Source organism: Pteropus alecto, unplaced genomic scaffold (assembly GCF_000325575.1).
Source record: "Pteropus alecto unplaced genomic scaffold, ASM32557v1 scaffold3, whole genome shotgun sequence".
Lineage (NCBI taxonomy): Eukaryota > Metazoa > Chordata > Mammalia > Chiroptera > Pteropodidae > Pteropus > Pteropus alecto.
Genome location: NW_006442484.1, coordinates 9,523,408 through 9,543,308, shown reverse-complemented (window position 1 = coordinate 9,543,308; position 19,901 = coordinate 9,523,408). Strand labels below are relative to the sequence as shown.

The 19,901-nt window shown below is 32.5% G+C and overlaps 1 pseudogene; it reads left to right on the top strand.

Annotated features, from left to right (window-relative positions):
• The first annotated feature begins 311 nt into the window (after positions 1 to 311).
• On the top strand, positions 312 to 430 carry LOC112470731 (annotated as a pseudogene).
• Positions 431 to 19,901: the final 19,471 nt, after the last annotated feature.

Here is a 19,901-nt window from a genome sequence, read left to right as displayed (position 1 = left end):
GTGACAGATAATATTGAGACATTTAAGAAAATTTGAATATGAGTTAAGAATAGTATAACAGCGTTGTATAAATGTTAAATTTTCTGATTTTGTTATGTGCTATGTGTTTTTATTAGAGAGTTTTTGTTCTTAGGAGGTAAAGTGCTTAGAGTGAAAGAATGATACCTCTAGCTACCTTAAAAATACAAAGTTTTTTTTTTATTGTTCTTGCAACTTCTCTGTAAATTTCATATTACATAATATTAAAAAGTTAAAATTTATATAGAGAGAACAAGATTTATAGGCTAATTTTCTCTAAAATTAATTAATGAGTCTACCACCATGCCACCCTGAACAAGCCCGATCCTGTCTGATCTCGGAAGCAAAGCAGGGTTGGGCCTGGTTAGTAATTGGGTAGGAGACCACCTAGGAAGACCAGATGTTGTAGGTATGAAAAATAAAAAATAAAGAATTGTAAGCTGACAAGGTCCTTGCAATCTGCTGACAAGGTCCTTGCAACCAAGGGTTGCCTTGCAAAAAAAAATTTTTTTAAATTAATTAATGCAGATTTTATCGGAGCTTGGTTAAACTGTATATAACTTACTCCATCAACAATTAATCAGCCAGTGGTAAATAGCAATGTATGTATACTTGGTACTACGCAAGAAATTTGGAAAAACAAAAAATACTTTAGCCATGCCTCCAGTATTCATAAAATTATAATCTGTTTGGGGAATCAGAACTACCACATATAAAAAAAAAAAAAGTGAATAACCAGTTAGGTGGTGGCATGTGGAGTACTGCAGTATTGAGTATGAGAAAGAAAAACATGCTGTGCAAAACCAAGCCCTGAGGCAATGAATAACTGGAATAAGCAGACATGTGGTTCACTCAATAAATCTGAATGAGAACACTGAGAATTGCTGGAGAGAAGAATGAAAAATATTTATTAAACATCTATCATATTAAATATCTAATATGCTAAATGTTTACTTTTTTATTTAATCCTTACAACAATGCTGGGAGATCAATATTTTTGTTTCTTACAATTTATGAGAAATTTTTACTAGTAAAGCTTAAATAACTTACCCAAGATGGTAGAGTCAGGATTTTCACTTATGTCACTCTATTCTTAAGCCAATTCTTAAAATAAAAAATGGGAAGCAAAGTTCTAAAGACTTAATAAACAATTCTCTTGTTATATCTAAATAATCTACCTAACCATCAAAATAATCTATCTTTCTAACTTTCCCATTTGGAAAGAAGCCTATTAGCAACAATCTGCAATCTATGTTATATCAACCTATCTGGATAAGAAAGAATAAAATGAACTGGCTAAATTTCTTTGGAAAAATGATAGTCCTTATCTATGAAATGTTTCTAGCATGATGTACCAGGTCCAGGTCTGATTGTTAAATTGAATAAATTATACTGAAATGTAGAGCTTTATAAAGCATAAAAATATGACATAAGCTCTGCAAGTATTCAAGTGTAAATTGAGGATGTTTCATAACCCAAATAGCTCCTTTGTTTTGATGTTCCAGCCAGACATTGAATCTGGGTTAAGGCGTATTCTAATGTGGTGAAAAAAGACTTGGGAGGAATTGGCTGTTCCGTGCCTCTTATGTATCACGTAATTAGCTGTACTCCTCACTTTTTTCTTTTCTTTGTAAGATGTGCTGGTAGGAAAAAAAAAATGCATCTAGAAACTCTGGTAATAATGGCAAAGGTGGAAGGAACAGGGATCAGAAGAATCGGGGTCCCCTGTTCTCCAAACCTATTGGTGACTAAAGCTGAGTTTGGTGTACTTGTAAAAGACTCTCACGCTCAACCATCCCCAGGGGCCACTATTCCAGGCAACCCATGGGTATTTATGGCTAGCAGACATAGCATCCTGGGCTCCCTTGTTGAGCAAAGGAAACACAGTTCATCATCAAAGTGGCAGGAGACCTGCTTCACCAAGGCTGATACCCTATACAGCTCAGTACACTGCACATAATTACTGTTCAGTAAATATTTGTGGAAGAATAAAAGAAATTTCTCATTGTTTCTTATTTTGCTCTGACCAGTCCTGTGGTCACTATTTAGTTAAAACTGATAAAAATAATGGATTTTTTAAACTATCGTTTAAATAGGTGACCTCTGTGCAGGAGGGGCATATTTTTCTCCATATTTGTAAAATTTATTGCTACATTCCCGTTCATCCTTTTTGTTTTTCCTCCTAAAGATTTTCCCTTAGAAAACTGGAATCAGAAAGGCCACTGGACTATAGTTAATAATAGTGTGCTGCATATTTGAAACTTGCTAAGAAAGTAGATTTTTAAAAGTCTTCATCACACACACAAAATTATAACTATGTATGGTGACTTATTTGTGGTGATCAATTTACGAAATTTACAAATATTGAATCATTATGCTGTATACCTAAAGTTAATATAATGTTATATATCAATTATACCTCAACAAAAAACCAGAAAATGTAATGATATATTAAATGTTATATTAAAATCACCACCACCAAAACAACAACCACAAGAGACTGAGGTTAAATTTAATAACTTTTTCTTATCTAATTCTAAGAATTTGTTGTTGGTAGTGATTAAATTTGTCATATCCATTCCTAGTTTGATTAAATGGCTTCCCAGCAAAAATTTCTTTGTTGAACACCCAAGTTCTCCATGTGAATGATAACAGAGCCAACACTCCCTCTCTCTGATACTATGTACTGGATACTCGGCAACAATTTCTCAGGATTTATGAATTCTAGATAAGTAAGCCAGAAAAGATGAATCTTTTCTTTGATTCACATTGAAGAGATTTATTCTTTCATTTTTACTAAGCTCACAATAGTTGTGGACTCTATGTCTTAATTAACATTTTTTAAAAAGCCAAAAATAATAAAAATTTGGCATTTTTCCCATCTTTCTTTGTTTCATAATTACAGTTTATTTTTCTTATAACACTCCAGCTCTGCAAATATAACCAATTTTCTTAAGTAATTAAGTTGTCTATTTTGGATAAACATGCCTCAGTGTGAGAACATGTAAAAGTATCTGTGTGACTTGATATAAATTATGTTAATTAAACACATCATTGAAGCAATATCTTTTAAAAACAACCGCCAGAGTTTTAGTTTTCTATGTAGTACTCAGATTCTGGCATTTGGAAGACTTAAGCTTAACGAGCTCAAGGAGCTATCATCAAGTGAAGATTTTGTGTTTTCAATGACCTGGACCCACTGTAGGGCAAAGATGGGGTGGGGATCAATTGCAGTCATCAGTACCAGTATATAAGTCAGTCATCAATAGGAATAACATTGAAGACATAGCTGAGAAGAGAGAAGCAAATGTTTACTGAATATATACTATAAACTTCAAACATGTTCATGTGCTAACTTCAAACATGTCCATGATATATATGACATTTCTTTTATAAGCTGCCCCACAACCATATAGAAACATACCTTCCCTAGAGATGGCTAACTTGAATTCGGAGAAAGTAACTTAGAGAAGGTCACAGGCTAAAGTAATATAATGACATTTGAATTCACATTTTTGTATCTATAGAAACTAGTACTTTTTAAGTAACCACGATCCATTTAAGGGGTGGTAGCATGGGGTATGTATAAGGGGAGATCAAAAGATGCAAACCAGAAAATAGATTAGAAGCTACAGAAAGTAAGAGAATTGGGTACATCCTGGGTACCTAAAGCTTATGAAATTGGAGGAGATCTCTTTGTGGAAAACACTACAAAATTATGAATAGAAAATTAAGTGTGAGACAATGGCAAGACATCTACTGAAAATAAATAGCTCTGAAAATACCTGTTCCGATTATTTATTTCTGCATAATAAAATACTTCCAAAATTTAATAGCTTAAATTAATAAATTCTTATTATCTCTCATGTTTCTGGGGTTTGAGAGGATGAACTAAGAAGTACTTGCCAAGTGTTCTTCATGCAATTTGAATTAGATACTAGCTGAGCTGGAATCAGCTGAGCATTTGATAAGGAGGACACTAAGATGACTCTTTCACATGGCTGGTTGTTCATGCCGGCATTCAACTATGAGCTTGGCTAAGGCTATTGATCATGATCTTATCTGGGGCTGTCATCATGGCCTCTGCATGTGGCTTGTGCTTTTTATAGCATGACAGCTGTGTTCTGAGTTGTAGTATCATTAGACATAGCTTTTCGGTATGGATAAAGCAGATGTTACCAGTCTCTTTAAAGAGTTGCCAGAAGTTGCATGGCATTACTTCTACTGCATTCTATTGGTTAAGCAATCTCTGAATTACTCTAGACTTAAGGCAAAGGTATGGCAGAAGTTGCAACCATCTTTAATCTACCTCTTCAAAGCAGATAAGATTCTACCAAAGAGATTAATAGAGCACTATGGTCTTTCAACACTGGTAAATAGATTAGCTGGTGATAAGTATTGGAGTTTAAAATCACTGGCCAAGGCAAGTGGGAAATCCTGTTACTTTCTGCCTTTCTTTTATCCTTCGCTGATTAAAGAAATAGTGAAAAGGTAAGGGTAGAAACTTACAAAGTTAATCTATGAATGGCACTCATAAAGAATAACAATATTTTCAGCTATGATAATCAAGATCAACAATCACACTTATATTACTTATAAGAAAACTTTCCAGAGTAAAGTAAGTGAGTTGCTCAAAATTGCACAAGTGAGGGACTAATTCAGATTAATTACAGATTAAGTACTCATAGATTTAAAAGTCTTAACTCTTTTTCATAGAAAGAACTATAATTTTACTTATGTAAATATATCCAAGTTTAAATATAGTCATATGTAAAAAAAGTTTGATAAGGAAGAATTTAAGATTTTAACTTGAACATACATCCTTGACTATTATAATGTAAGCTTCCCAAAGGAAGAGGATGGGTCTACTTCATTTAACTTTGCATCTCTAGGATTTTAGCACAGGGCCTGGCATATAACATACAAGCACAAAATAAAAATTGTTAAGTAAATAAATTAATGAAAATAACTTTTACTATTTGACTTTCACAAATGTCTTAAATGTAATGTAATTTCTGTGTCAATTTATAACCCAAATTATTAGTTAAGTTGTATAGTACATATCCTGTTTTTTGTTCCTTACCTTTTCTCTGAAATTCCACCAGTCTTAGAAGAGAAGCTTTTGAGGCAGAGCCATTCTTCTTGGTTCATAGACCTGTACTCTGAGGCAAATCTGTCCCAGTTGACCTGAGGCCTGTTAGAACGATAATAATTCTACATAGTTTTAGTCACTGAGCTTCGAGATGCTTAATTAGGCAGCATTAGCCTACCAATAAAAAGATGTTTTGGGGGGAGGGTTATTGTTATTGTTAATTTATATTTCATTTAAGTTTTTACTTCAAAAGAATAAATAAATTATCCAAAATGTTATTTTTTTCATAAAGAATATTTAGTAATATCCATGCACCGAAATAAAGGACCTCAGGATGTGTAATTATCTGGGAGTAGGGACAATTCATAAAGCCAGAAGAGAAACTGCTAATGACAAATATCCCCCACATTACAATTTAACTTTATTTTAAACATTAGAAAATGTCATAAAGCACCTTCCAGGATAATACAAGCAATGAACTGGCTTACTTTCCTGTTTCTTGCACTCCCTCATTTTAAATTTCAGTTTATTAAATGACAGTAGAAATCATTAAGCTAAATGTATAACTACCTCAGCACAGATCTTTGTGTTTTAAAATTTTCATATCCAAAAATATTCACAGGTTTTTATTTCAGTGAAACTTAGCAATGATATAGGGAATACACATTCACTTAGTCATATTAGTATAAGTGAAGACCAAAATCATTTTAGCTAAGAACAAAAATCTTAGTTCCGGGTTTTTTCTCCAGAGAGACATAGCATCATCAATGGTTCAACAGAACCAAGACAAGCATAGCTATACCAGTCCTTCAAATTCTCAAATATAAAATCATGTCTCACAGCCTTATCAAGTTTTCTCCAGTCCTGCATTGTGTATCCATGAAAGAGAAATGCACTGGGGTACTATTTTTAGACATTTATGATTAACAGAAAATAGTAAGTATAAGACAATGTAACTGGATAAATGTTGATGAGAGCAACAAATGCCATATATAAAATTTAAAAAGGACTGAGGGTAATAAATCAGCAATTAAATGTTGCATGTGAAAACCAGAAATGTTTCTTGGCAGCATTGAGTCATCTCCTGTAGTAGGAAGGCAGGAAAACCTCAGAGCCAGTCCTGGGACATAATCAGAATTATAGCAAAACTTTAGAAAATGTTGAATTTTTTGTCCCAACAGGTCTGCTACCCCAAGGTCAAGAGTTTGATTGGAAGGAAAGGAGATCCTGGAATATGAATTTAGGAACATCTGGAGTAATACACTCTGCTCTAGTGAAGGCCAGTGCTATCCCCATACTATAAGGTGATTAGAGATTTCTCTTAAACTGCCCCAACTACCTTTTGGCCATTACACCATTAAAACTACATAATGGAGCCAGACCACTGCTGAGTATTGAAAGGAGGAAGACTGTACCCTGAATAAGCCACAGAAATTGCCTGCATATACAGGTAAGAACTGAGAGTGTATTTATGAGAATGGGGGAAAAGACTTCTAGATCAAGGGACTAAAACATGAAGTCATGAAGTTGAATAAAGGTTAGTTTGTTCATGTGGGATCTCTCTTCCAGTTTATAAGATTTTACACTCTGGAAAAGGCCATTGAAGGTAGTGCTAGCAACTGAAAGCCAGTAGACAACAGTAAGTGGATTAGAAATACCCAAGCCACTGTGACTGGTAGTAGAAGAAAGACTCAGAGGATTTCATATGCTACAGTGAATATATTAGGCAAGGTTGGGATACCCAGAAGATGACTATACTGGTGGATACTCCATTTTTCAAAACAACAAAGAATGTGTTGGTGGAAGACACCCCTGCATCACTGAGAAGCCCTGTTGCAGATGTTTTCTGAAGTCCATAGCTGCATTTACATAACTGAGCTATAGGATAGCAATAGGAATAACAGGCTCTGAAAGGATAGAGCCTAAAATAAAGTTGGGCACAATTGTTTATTGTCATAAAAAGCAGAAAGTCAGAGAGAAATCCAGGGATCTGACATAAATTTACGGAGATCGTTAATAGCACATGGTTTTACCTTTAAAGCTAAAGACAAATGATTCCATCTTGTAATGCTCTCTACTAAGAAGAAATTGTGGCCCATTGTAGGTCTTAGATACAGCACATATCACACTTAAGGATACTATTGAACCCTATATTGGGTGACATGTGAGGCTCCAGCTTTGAGGAGGGCTCAGGGCAAGTAAGGGCTTTGAAGCAAGTTCAGGTTGAGATGCAAGAGGCCCTTCCATCCCGACAGTGGACTCCATGGTTTTAGAAATAACCATGTTGAGAAAAGACACCATGTATTTTAGAGCAAGGATCAAAGAAGAATGATAACGTAAACTTCTATTGTTCTCAAGCAAGACTATTCAAACTGAAGCAGAGGATTAGATCCTTTTTAAAAAACTGCTGTTGGCATGAAAATTGGCTCTGGTAGAGATCAATTGCCTGATGATGGAGCACAAATTTACTGTGCAGACAGAACTACCATGAGCTACCTTTTTCAGACCCACCTAGTCACAGACTGAAGAGGCCCAGCAGTAATCAGCTGTAGTATGTAAATAATACATCCACTACTGAATTGGACCATAGGACTCAAAAGGTTGCATAGGAAGTGGCCTAGAAGTGGCCTCCCAATGTTATTTATCATTTTTCGCTCTAATCCTCTCCGTCAGATCACACAAACAGCTACATAAGAGATTCCTTAGAATTCAGCAACAAAGAAGTGATAAATCTAAGATAACATATAGATTAATAAGCTCAGTACTTCATGCAAGCTGAAAATGGATGGCAGTTGCACTATAGCCCTACTCAAGGATGCCCTGGAAAGACAGTGCTGAGGAAAAATTTTCTAAAACTTTAAAACTCTAGGTAGTCCATCTGATTATCTACTTTTTTCTGGAGAGAGAGAGATTGAATTTACATGGATTCATGAACTGTTTGCTCAAGGAGAATGAAAGGAGATATATAGGAAGACTGGGAGAAGAATATTTGTAGAAGACACCTATGGATGAAACTATGGGAATGTATATAGTGTGTGAAGATCTTGTTATCACATGTTAATGCAGAGAGCATATACCAGAATCAAGGCTCTAAATAATCTAATAACAAAATGACAGGTAGCAGAGAGGAGACAGCTGGAGAAACAGTTTCAAATGATATCTTGAAAGGATGGGACACTGTCGACACTCTCAATCTGTCATCATCATACATTACTGCGTCTGCAGTAAGTAGAGTACATGAGCCCAGAAACTAAATAGAATTGACTATGACCTAATTAAATAATTTGTTATTTCCTTTCTTGCAGCTCTAGGTGTTACAGGTTTAAGTCCTGTCTTCCAAGATTGTTAAAAAAGTTAATCTCACATACGGCTATTTTTTTTTAATTGTGATTTGCCTGTGTGAACATTTCAAAGAATACTCAGCAAAAAATATACAATAAAATATGAGCATCTACTTACCTAAACCAATGATGCTCTAGAATAATGGATATCTCATAAAGACATGAAAACTATATTGGGTGACAATACTGTATAAGTAAATATAATGAGTGCAATCAAATAAGTACTTTAAGAGAGATAGTATATTTGTGATAGTGTAACTCTTAGTTTTTCAAAGCTAGTGTATCTCCTACTTAAGCCTCATGTAAGAATTTGGATAAAAATCAAGCATAATACCCATACAAAGCTATTAAAAGTTAAATTATTTTTAGTAAAATCTCCCAAATTGGGACTATGTCAAGAAAAATAATAGTAGTTTATTGACTTCCCCGAGCCCACACCCCATTCTGTATTTGTGATTCTCTTTTTGTATTTTGCACTTGACCCCAGGGGTGTGGAGCTGGCTGGCATTGGGCCACTCCCCTCCCCACCATGGTTCTGCACTGTCACAAATAAAAAGCTCTTAAAAAAAAAAAATGCCTTGTGCTTACCTGCCCATACTTCCCTTAATTCTCCAAATTTTATACATTTATCTGATTAAACATAAAATTACATATAAGATTATGTATATTGTTTTAGGTTTCAAGGTGAATTTCTTTGGAATTTTTTTCTGAGTTCAGTTTAAGCTGATTTGCATGTAAACATTACTTTGAAGGCAATCAGCTTATTTTGGTACATTGTTCTGAGGAAGGTAAAATTACTTTGGCCTAAGGTAACAATAAAGGTTTATTAACAAATTAGATGAGTTTGTATGGTTTTCATTTTTGTTTTCACTTGGAGAATGATGAAGAGTTAAAAGAATGACTTTATTCTTTAAATTCTATAACTGTCCATGGAGTTACATCAGAATAGGTGGAACCAGTCCATGGAACCTCTAGCTACAGAGGTTTAAACTATTTTTTTTCTTAATCTTGATAGAATTAATCTGGGCTGAGAAAGTTCTATAATGCCATTACTTTGATATATCTGGTGAAAATATGTAAATATAAAAATTTAGCACCTCGCCAGTAAGCTTAGTCTATGTAGTGTTAAGTCTCAAGATATTTGGAAATATGTGATGATTGACTGACATTTTCATTTTTCAACTATAAATTCTGGCAGAATGTTGACCCAGCATTCATCTAAAGAAGCCTTATTTTCTGAACTAGAATCTTATTTTAGAATGATTGGTATATCTTAAAATTAACACATTTTTGAACTGTTGTTTTACTGACCTGTGAATTTGAAAAAAAAGAATAAAAGAAGTGATCATAAAGATACACACACACCAGATTAAATGCTTACTATATAAGTAAAAACTAACCTTTTTATAATTTAAAATATCATAAACCATTTTGTCGTTATTCTATGGTATTTACAAAATAACTTATAGTTATGAAATCTGTGGCACATGACTTTAATTGGAGATTTAAAAAAATTAGACCTTTTATCATTAGATTTAGTTTTATTTTGAATTAAAGAGAATAAAATGAACTTCTGTTGAGACATATTTTGCTAGAGACTAACACCATATGGTAGGAATTTTGGTCTTCTCAGCAGAAATATAACTCAAGGCTTAGGACTTTAGTATAGAAGTTATTCAATAAGTATTAATAAAATGAATAAATGAATAAGAGGAGTTTTGGACATCATAACTAATAGAGATTGTGACATCACCTTTCAAAAGATTCTGAAAATCCAAAAGTATACCTTAAATGAAATGAACTGCCTGTGTGGGGTCAGCTTTAGTTCATTAACAGAACAATGAAAGAGGATGGAGTATGAGGAAAATTTAAACAGATTGAGTGGAGTAGAGAAGCAGGGGAGATGTAGATTTGTTAGTGAAAAACATTTACTTAAGTCTTAGTGCCAGAGAAGATTACTCCTTACTTTGGCAGCTAGGGGTATCCTAATCTTTGCTGCCAGCTTCAAATCAATGGATTCTAAAGAGAGTAATATTAAAAACTATTCCTGACATTTTATACAGACCCTTTAAACAATCCTTCCACCTAAACAAACCCTTTTCAGGAATCTAAACCAGTCACCAAGAATCACAAACCACCTGAGAAAAATAAATAGCATGAAGGAAAAGAAACAAAGAAACAAAACCCTAACTTCGAAGAGAAGACAAGAAAAAAAAAATTAGAGAACAGAAGATATTCAGAAAAATCTACATATTAAGTAAGATAAAGTTGAGAGATTATTGTATCCACAAAACAATGACGGGCATTATAAAAATAAAGCAATGGGAAAAAATTATATATATGGAGAAATTTTACTTAAATTAAATATAATCAATATAAAAATAAATAATGAGGTGGAATAAGTGAAACTCATTTGAAAAATTAAAAGACAAAGAGGAGGAAATTACAAAGACAGAAGAAATTGTAAATGTGCTAAAAAGTTAGAAGACATAGAAGATTAATCAGGAGAGCAAATATAATTTTAATAAAGATAAGAAGGCTATGAAAGGAGAAGGATCGAGTACATAATAGATGATTTTTCTGAGCTGAGCAAAAGCTTGGATCTTCAAATTGTAGGAATCCACAAGCCTAACAGAATGAGTGAAAAAGTTCCCCTCACAGTCTCATGTAGGTGAAAATCTTCAGAAATATTAAGTGGTAATACATACTAATCTTTAAATGTGTGTCAGGAACTCTTCTTGAAGCTTTTTAGGAATTTAACTATTTAAACCTAACGAATATGTGCAGAAATGTTATTTTATTTCCACTTTTTAGCTGATGTGAAAGCTGTTACAAGAGAAACTGTAAATTGCTTAAGGGTAGAGATTTGAACTCAGACTTTCTAGATATAGAAATGGGCTTGAAAACACTAAACTGCTTTACGAACAGGAAAATATCTGAAAAAAATAGGAAGGAAAAGTATGTTGATGTCTCATTAGCAAATTGAATGAGGAAAGACTAGGGTGCAAAATTCTCAGATTTTGAGGAAAAGTTATTTTAAGCCTAGCCAATCCACTATTTGAAATGTGACCTGGACATGTCTACTATTAATTAAGATATAATAATAACAGCTTAGAACTTATAAGGAATCGGAAATTTAAAGTAAGAAATTAAAAACCTATAAATCTTCTCTGAAAGAATTGTTACTGAAAAAATGTACTAGAGCCAAAGGAAAAAATACAACAGATATATAAAATTTTAAAAATAGCCAGTAAAATACCTAGTTAATATTGCATCAGTAATAATAATGCATATGCAATGTGTATTATTTATGTGTATGTAATATATGATGATGTATAAATAATGCATAAATAAATGTTTATGCATAAATAAAACCAAAAAAATACATATTATCATCTGCAACAAAAAAATCCCAGGTGAATCCAATAGGGGAAATATGAGAGGCAGAAGAGATGGTATGCTGATTTCTATCTTCAAAGGAAAGAATATGGTTAGGAGTAAGAGGATGAAGGGATATACTGATTAGTCTTGAAGGTTTATAAAATACTATGGGTGTTTGAGAAATTAACCATTAAAAAACAGTTATAGGATGTGAAATAATTAAATTTTCAAAGTAAAATTTGTTGATGTTCAGATTATAAAACAAGCAAAATATCCTACAATCTATTTACCTTTAAGAAATTTATCTAAAATAAAATTTTAAAAAAAGTACAGGAACAATAAAAGATATACTACACAAGTGTTAATGGAAACAAAGTTATTGTTACAATATTGATAACAAGGAAAATAGAATTCAAGTCCAGATTAAAATTACACATTAATAAAAGGTAAAACTCGTCAAGAAAATATAAATCATTAGCCTTTAAACATGTAATATTAAAATTTCCAAAAATAGAAAGCAGAAGCAGAAAATGAGAAATGAGAAATTCCAGAAGCACTTTGGTAGAGTTCAACACAGAATTCTTAGAAATGAGTAAAAGAACAAAATAATAAATAAGACAATAGAAGATTTGAATGTCATCATTTAGATATTTTCAGTCGCTTTTCAACAAAGTTTTATTGAGTGTTCACTTTGTGATTATTACTCTTCTGAGTGTTCATGACTTATAACAGTTAAAAAAAGACTTAATCCTGAGGATTTTACATTCTTATGAAGGAAGACAAACAATTAAAAAAAATAAATATGTTATTTATTATAAGATGGTAAGTATTTGGAGAAAAATAAAACAAGCAATGGGAAAAGTAAGTCTGGGTGAGAGAGAAAATTGCAGTTTCACATAGGGTCATTAGTAAAGGCCTTCCCAAAAATGAGACATATTCAGTAAATACTTGAACGACGAGTAGGGTGAAAGCTAATGGGGGATTTTTAGTAGAACAGTATCATGGTCTGACTTACATTAAACACTATGACTGTATAATTTGCTGAAAAAAAAAAAAAGTACTGAATGGAGCTAAAAGTGAAAAAATGGAGACTCACTGGGAGCCCATAGCAATAATTCAGACGAGTCATGTTGGTGGCTTGGACCAGCATATAGCCTTACAAGTGGTTAAAAATGGCCAAATGTTGGATCTACTTGGAAAGTAAAACGAAGGTGATATACTGATAGGATAGGCAATGCGCTTGATTTTCCATAGCTATATGTTTGTTTATATCTTTAATTCCTATATCTATACCTGAATATCAATCAAAATTTTGTAATTAATTGAGAAATTCAATTTATCTTTAAATATTTATAAAATGCAGATAAAGAAAAAATGTATTATATGAAACTGAAATTCTTTATAAATTCAAAAAATTATTTTTATAACAACTTACATCTGGCATCACAGTTAAAATTAAAAAGTAAAACACCAATTGGCAAAAATTATTTTAAAAGCACTGAGCTCAATAATTTGGAGATTAAAGATAAAATAAAAATATATATGTAATTATTTAGAAATGAGTGCAATGAAACTACTATACAACAAAAACTTTGAGATACAGCTGAAGAAGTAGAGTACAATTTAGTGATACATTAACTTCTTTCAAAATAAGAAAGACTAAAACTAAACTTTCATAGAAGAAATATTTTAGAAGAAGAGCCAAATAAAGACACGGTAAAAGAAAAACATAATTAAATATTTACAAATAAAATAACTATTGTAACAACTATTTAAAAATATTGATATAACTAAAAGCTGGTTATTTGTAAAGGCCCATAAAATTAAAAACAATAATAATTTGAAAATGTTTTATTTCTGCTGAAGAATAAAATGATAAAATAAACAAACAACAATTTAAAATAAAGAGGAGTCATAATTCTAGATACATAACAGATAAAATAATTAAAAGAAAACACTATGTACAAATTAGCACCCTGTATTTGAAAATTTAACTCAATATGAGTTCTTCATATAATGTCAACATTATTGAATTGAAGGAAATAGAAAATGAAGACATAATAAAATTAAATATGATCAAATATCCTTGTGTTAGGCAGACTAACGGCCTTTCAGAAATGTTCACCACCTAATCCCTGGATCCTGTGAATATTTTATATTACAAGGAAAAAATGAATTAAGGTACCTGATGAAAATAAGTTTTCAAGTCAGATGACTTTTGCAATAGAAAGGTGATCCTGGATTATATAGGTACACCCAAAGTAATTATAGGAGTCCTTAAATGTGACAGAAGGATGCAGAAAAGTCCATGCTAAAGTGAAAAAAAATTACACCAGCTGTTGTTGGCTTTGAAGTTGGAAGGGGACCATGAGCCATGGAATGCAGGTAGCCTCAAGAAGCTGACAAATACAAGGAATCAGATGCTCCTCTGGAGCCAGAAGGAACACAACCCTTAATTTTAGCACATGGGGTTTTAAGCCATTAAGTTTATGGTATTCTGTTACAGCAGCAATAGGAAACTAATGTAACCTATAACAAAGCATCAAGTCCATAGGAGTAGAATATAAATCTTATTATACACACGGGATAGCTAAATAACAGATTATGTAATTTGTTTCAAAGTCTGGCAAAAGCTGGATAGCAGTTATGTATTCTAAAATAATATTTTATGAAGTAATTGTAACATTAAACCTGCCAAATTGACAATAACAGATAAAAGAAAAAAGAAAGAAAGGGGGAGAAGAAGCAGAGGAACAGGAGATAGAGTGGGGAAAAGAAAAAGGAAGAAAGAAAAAGTATTTGTTAAGATCTCTAATAAATATAGTTGAACATTGAATACACCAAACATATTTTACAACAAAAGTGCAAAGATGTTTTGACATTCAGAACTTAATAAAATTCACGGCATAAAAGCTAAAGTATAAAACAATTTCAAATTGACATAAGCTATTAATAATTTCTACACACACTGCTGAAATTAGACAAAAAGAGTTAGACACACAAGAAAATATCTACATCAAGGAATATATGAAAATAAAAAGGAAGTTACAACCACCATTAATTATAATGGTAATATAGTAAAAAATTTCCACTGAAATCTGGAACTAGAGAAACTAGTGACTGCTGTTACCGCAAGTATGAATTATTTTACTAAGGATCTTTGTCAATGAAATAAGACAGGATAAATTATAAGGATTTATAAATTTGAAAGAAAGTCAGGAAACTGTTATTATTTGAAAAGGATATGACCATTTACATAGAAAAAATTTATATTAAAGATAATATGGAGTTGGTTATTGGAAAAACCTATTTATAAGTAAATTAAAAACATTCCAAATAACATAATTAAAAAACAAAGGATATGAACTGGAAATAGATATAATAAAAATAAATGATTAACAATTATACAAAAATATTTTGATTTTTGACTTTCTAGTATTTAGAGAATTTAATTAAAATGGAGTAGTTTTCACACAACAAAGTGACAAACATTAAAATTTTAATGAGCTTACTCATTTATAAGGGTGTAGTATAATGCATCCCTGATGGAAATTTATATCCTAAACATTGATTTATAAAATAATGTGTACATTTCAATATGTCCATATCGTAAGTCATCATTTAAAAACTTTTTAAAATTTAATCAGATTTATAAGAATTGACATAGAAACATGTTTAAGTAAATCAAAACAAGTGTAACCTCGGAACCAGCTCAAAATGATTTTACTCTGTTTAACAAGATATTGAGTTGCTTTTCAGAGACAATAAATCACAAGTCATGCAGCTAAAGCATGCACAAAGGAGAGAACTTTGACCTCCAGTTGCACTCAGAACCAAAGTCACTTCTCCCGTGGAACCAAAGGACAGGGATGTATCTGAACTTGAACACCAGAATCCTTTCAGAAGTAGAGGATCCATTGTCCAGGAAAATCCTGTCTTGACACCCAAGCTCCAAGGTCCTCCAATCAAAATTTGCCCTGCCAGTGCTTCCACATACCTGTTCCTCCTATACCCTTAAAATCCTGCCGGAACCCTAGATGGGGGATGGGGTGGTCAGGTTTTTGAGCATTAGTTTTCTATTCTCCTGAGTGGTGCCATTTAGAATAACATAGCCAATCTTTATCCACTGCAATTCTTGGTGTTTAGTGTTAGTCTCTGCTACTATCAGGTGGATGAAGTTTTTCTGTCCTATAACACAAGTTTAAAAAATGTGTGTATATATATACATGTAAATTCATAAAAATGATGCTATATAAAAATATATAGAAAGCTATAAGTGATTATGAATATAGAAAAAACTGAAGAATACACAAAAGTGTAATTATAAATGAGGAAGGGAATTGAAGGGAGGAAATGAGCAAAAGAGATTTTGATTTTTTTGTTTTACTTTATGTAACTCCCTACTATTTGGATTTTCTTCAAAAGGATTGATTTTGTATATTTTTGGTTTAATAGGAAATTAATTTTTAAATATAGCTAACATTGTACTGGAGTTCATGGTCCAACTATGAGAAGAGAGAACATTCTAAGTATATAATAGAAAGAATTTAATACAAATATTTGGTTACAGCATTGATGGAAGAGCTAAGCAACCAATAGGAGACAGTGAGGCAACTAGAGATTTGTAAATAGAGGACATTACATACTTAAAATGCCCAGAAAAAAAGGCAAGCTTGGTATTACTGGATCACAGGGAATGGAGTCACTCTGCAAAAGCTACAATTACAAGAGAGTTTGGTGATGTAGAGAAGACATCACACTGCTGTAGATATTGCCTGAGGCATAAAAATTATAAATGCCTAGGTTTGTTCTCTTTGTCTCTCTGAATATGAATGCCATTGGCTGAAATATAGGTGACATCGATTGAAGAAGTTACTTGAGAAAGGACTCTAGAGATCATTCCACTGAAACTCCTAGCAAAACATTGGAAGGACAAGGAAAAGATCTGAGGGTAAACAAGCTCTGGACTGACTCAAATACTTATAATGTCCTAATTAATTTTTATGATAAAATATCTTTAATAATTTTGCAAACCAGCATTTATATTCAAAATCTAGTAATAGATGTGCAGAATTTTCAACTGGAAAAAAATTCTAGTTAGGATGTCAAAGAACATTGTCTTCATTAAGAGTTCTAATATACAGTCAAAATAGATTATAGGTGTCAATTATGTGCATATCGGTATGATTTTTGCTCTTCTGCTTTTCTAATATGGAGTGAGAGTTGGACATTTCTGCCACACACACACACACACACACACACACACACACACACACACACACAAACACACAAAAGCTTTTAAATATTTAATTCGTTCTCAGAAGTTGAGAATTCTAATTGTATAAGAGCTGGCAATGATTTCAGTTAAGTAGACATTTTATGCATTTTTGCTTGATTCACACTACTGAAATTTCTGATTTCCCCCAATCCAGGGTTAAATTGTTATGCAAATCATTTTGTGAGAAAACTTCATGAAAAGGCCATCAAATGTTTCAGGAGGAAATAACAGGCTCTTAAAAACCAAGGAAAGGCTGATGGAATCTGGGGAATGCTCCCTTGACTAGGCTATTTTATTGGATTCTGAAGAACTTTTAAGAACTATAGCTGAATTGCTTCAAAGTGAGTAGAAAAAGAAGAAAGAAAAAAGTCATTTTGAAGAGACAAATGTAATAACTTGTTCATTAATTCTCCAGAAACTACAATCAAGGCTATCCTTTTGAACCCTGAACATTTTAGGCTAATAACAGCTGTTTACATCCTGCTTTGTGATGTGATGAGTAAAGGCTTTACATGAGATAGTCCAATCAAGAAATGCTTTGGGTGATTTCCTATGACTGTAACTAGGAGCTATTGTAAGTCTTCATTAATCTCTGCTTCCACTGCACCATGCAAAATTCAGCCCGTAAGGGAACGTAGGACTAATTTTTATAATCATCATTTTCATGTGATATTTCTTTATAGAAGAATCAGCATGCAAATTTTCAGCCTTATATTCAAGATTCATTATAGCTTTGAGGAAAAGAGTGAAGAAATAAAATGGAGTCACTATAGCCAAGCTGCTAAGTTACTAAAACCAGGTAGGTAAAGCCATGAGGAAATGATTGTATTCTTGCTTCAACTAGCTTGGGAATTTAACTTAAACCTATAACTTTCTATTTATGCCTTAATATATATACATATATGTGTATTATATAAATAATAGACACATATAATATATGCATATTATGTATATCATATATGTACATATATTCATAATATATGCATATATGCACATACACACACATATATACATATACATATATCTATAGTCACACACGTATATGTATATATAGTGACACACACACATATATACATATACATATATATATAGTCACACACACGTATATGTATATATAGTCACACACACATATATGTATATATGTGTGTGTGCATATATGCATATATTATGAATATATGTACATATATGAATATATATATATATATAGTCACCAATATAACCTTCTGATAATTCCTGAAGGAAGGATATTTATGTGTCCAGACCCCACCAGACAGTCATTATCCAGACCACCTGACATTCATTATCCACATGATTAGATATCTGGAAGATTACCATATCTGACCAATCTTATGCAGGACAAGGCAAATTTCCCTGAGTAGAGGTGGGGGGAACTGTAACCCTGTACTGAGAGAAAGTTCTTGGCTGAGAGCAAGAAAAAATTCAGACATACCAGAGTTAGAGTCAAAAGGACAGTTTATTAGAGAAGGGATAACTCTCCATAGATAGACCATCGTCTCTCAGAGGCAGAGTGAGAGAACCTAAGAGAGACTCAGAGAGAGAAAAACAAAAACAGTGACACTGAGAGAGACAGAGTAAAGACAGTGAGAGAGACTGAGAGAAAAAGACACTAAGAGGGACCTCAAGTGTTTAAGGAATTCAGTTTATATACTATTCTTAGTTTCTATGAATTGCAGTTTAAGGACTTTGTTTACCCATTTTTTTTCTTTGACAGTATGGGCATAGAGTATGAAAAGATGAGTATGTAGCGTGAAAGCCCTGCTGACAATTCCCAGCCTCTGATCCATAGGTTCTCCATAGTTTCAACCATAGGAAATGAATGATTTTATTATGTATAGGGCAAAACGTAAAGATTCTGTTTTCCTATTTTCCTTTCATGGTATGGGTAAATAGTTTGTTAGCAATCCCAGCAGAAATCTTCCTTCGTTGTAAATGTTTCCTAGTCATCTGACCATATGACTGTCAGCATATTGCAGTCTCTGAATGTAGTTTGATTTAACACTAGTTCTCTTGTCTATATGAAATCCAGAGGCTAAGAACACAGGACTGATATTCTTCTTAATAATGTATATTACCCCTCTGGATGTAGGTATTTTGGTGGGATTATGCCAGAACTATTTATATTTTATATAAAAAACATTGTCTCACTTCCTCTGGAGCTGAAATAAGTTTTTGGCACCATTTCCAATCTGCCTATTTATATACTAAATCTTGTATTTTTAAAAAATTACTGTAGTTTTTTCTAAATGTTGACAACTTTCCATATTTTCTAATGTTTATGTAAGAAGAATAGTTTGTTTTAGACTTTCAACAATAATAAACAGTAATTCAATAATTCAATAAAATAATTCAATCATACATGGAAAAAAATAAATCATCTAATATAATAAATCTTTGTAGTTTATAAAACATTTTTATACATGCATTTTCACTTGTTTCTCCAAATTCATTTGTAAGGTAAGTTGGATGGGGGTGGATACAAGGCTATCTGGAGAAGATTTGACAAGAGGTAGCATATTAGAGAAATCCTGAGGAAGGATCCTGAGGATGACTTTTGATAGAGTACAACATTCTTCTTCCCTTTCCCTTTGGATTAAGAAAAAAGAAAAAATAAGAGTTAATAATCTCTAACTTTCCTAGTGCTTAGAAGGGTTAAGATCCAAGAGAAAAACTATAATGAAAGCAGAATTTAAGGCAAGAATTTTATGTGAAGGGGCTACCCCCTGATTGATAGGGAGGAAATAGCTACAAAACCCAGAGAAATTCCCAGGTA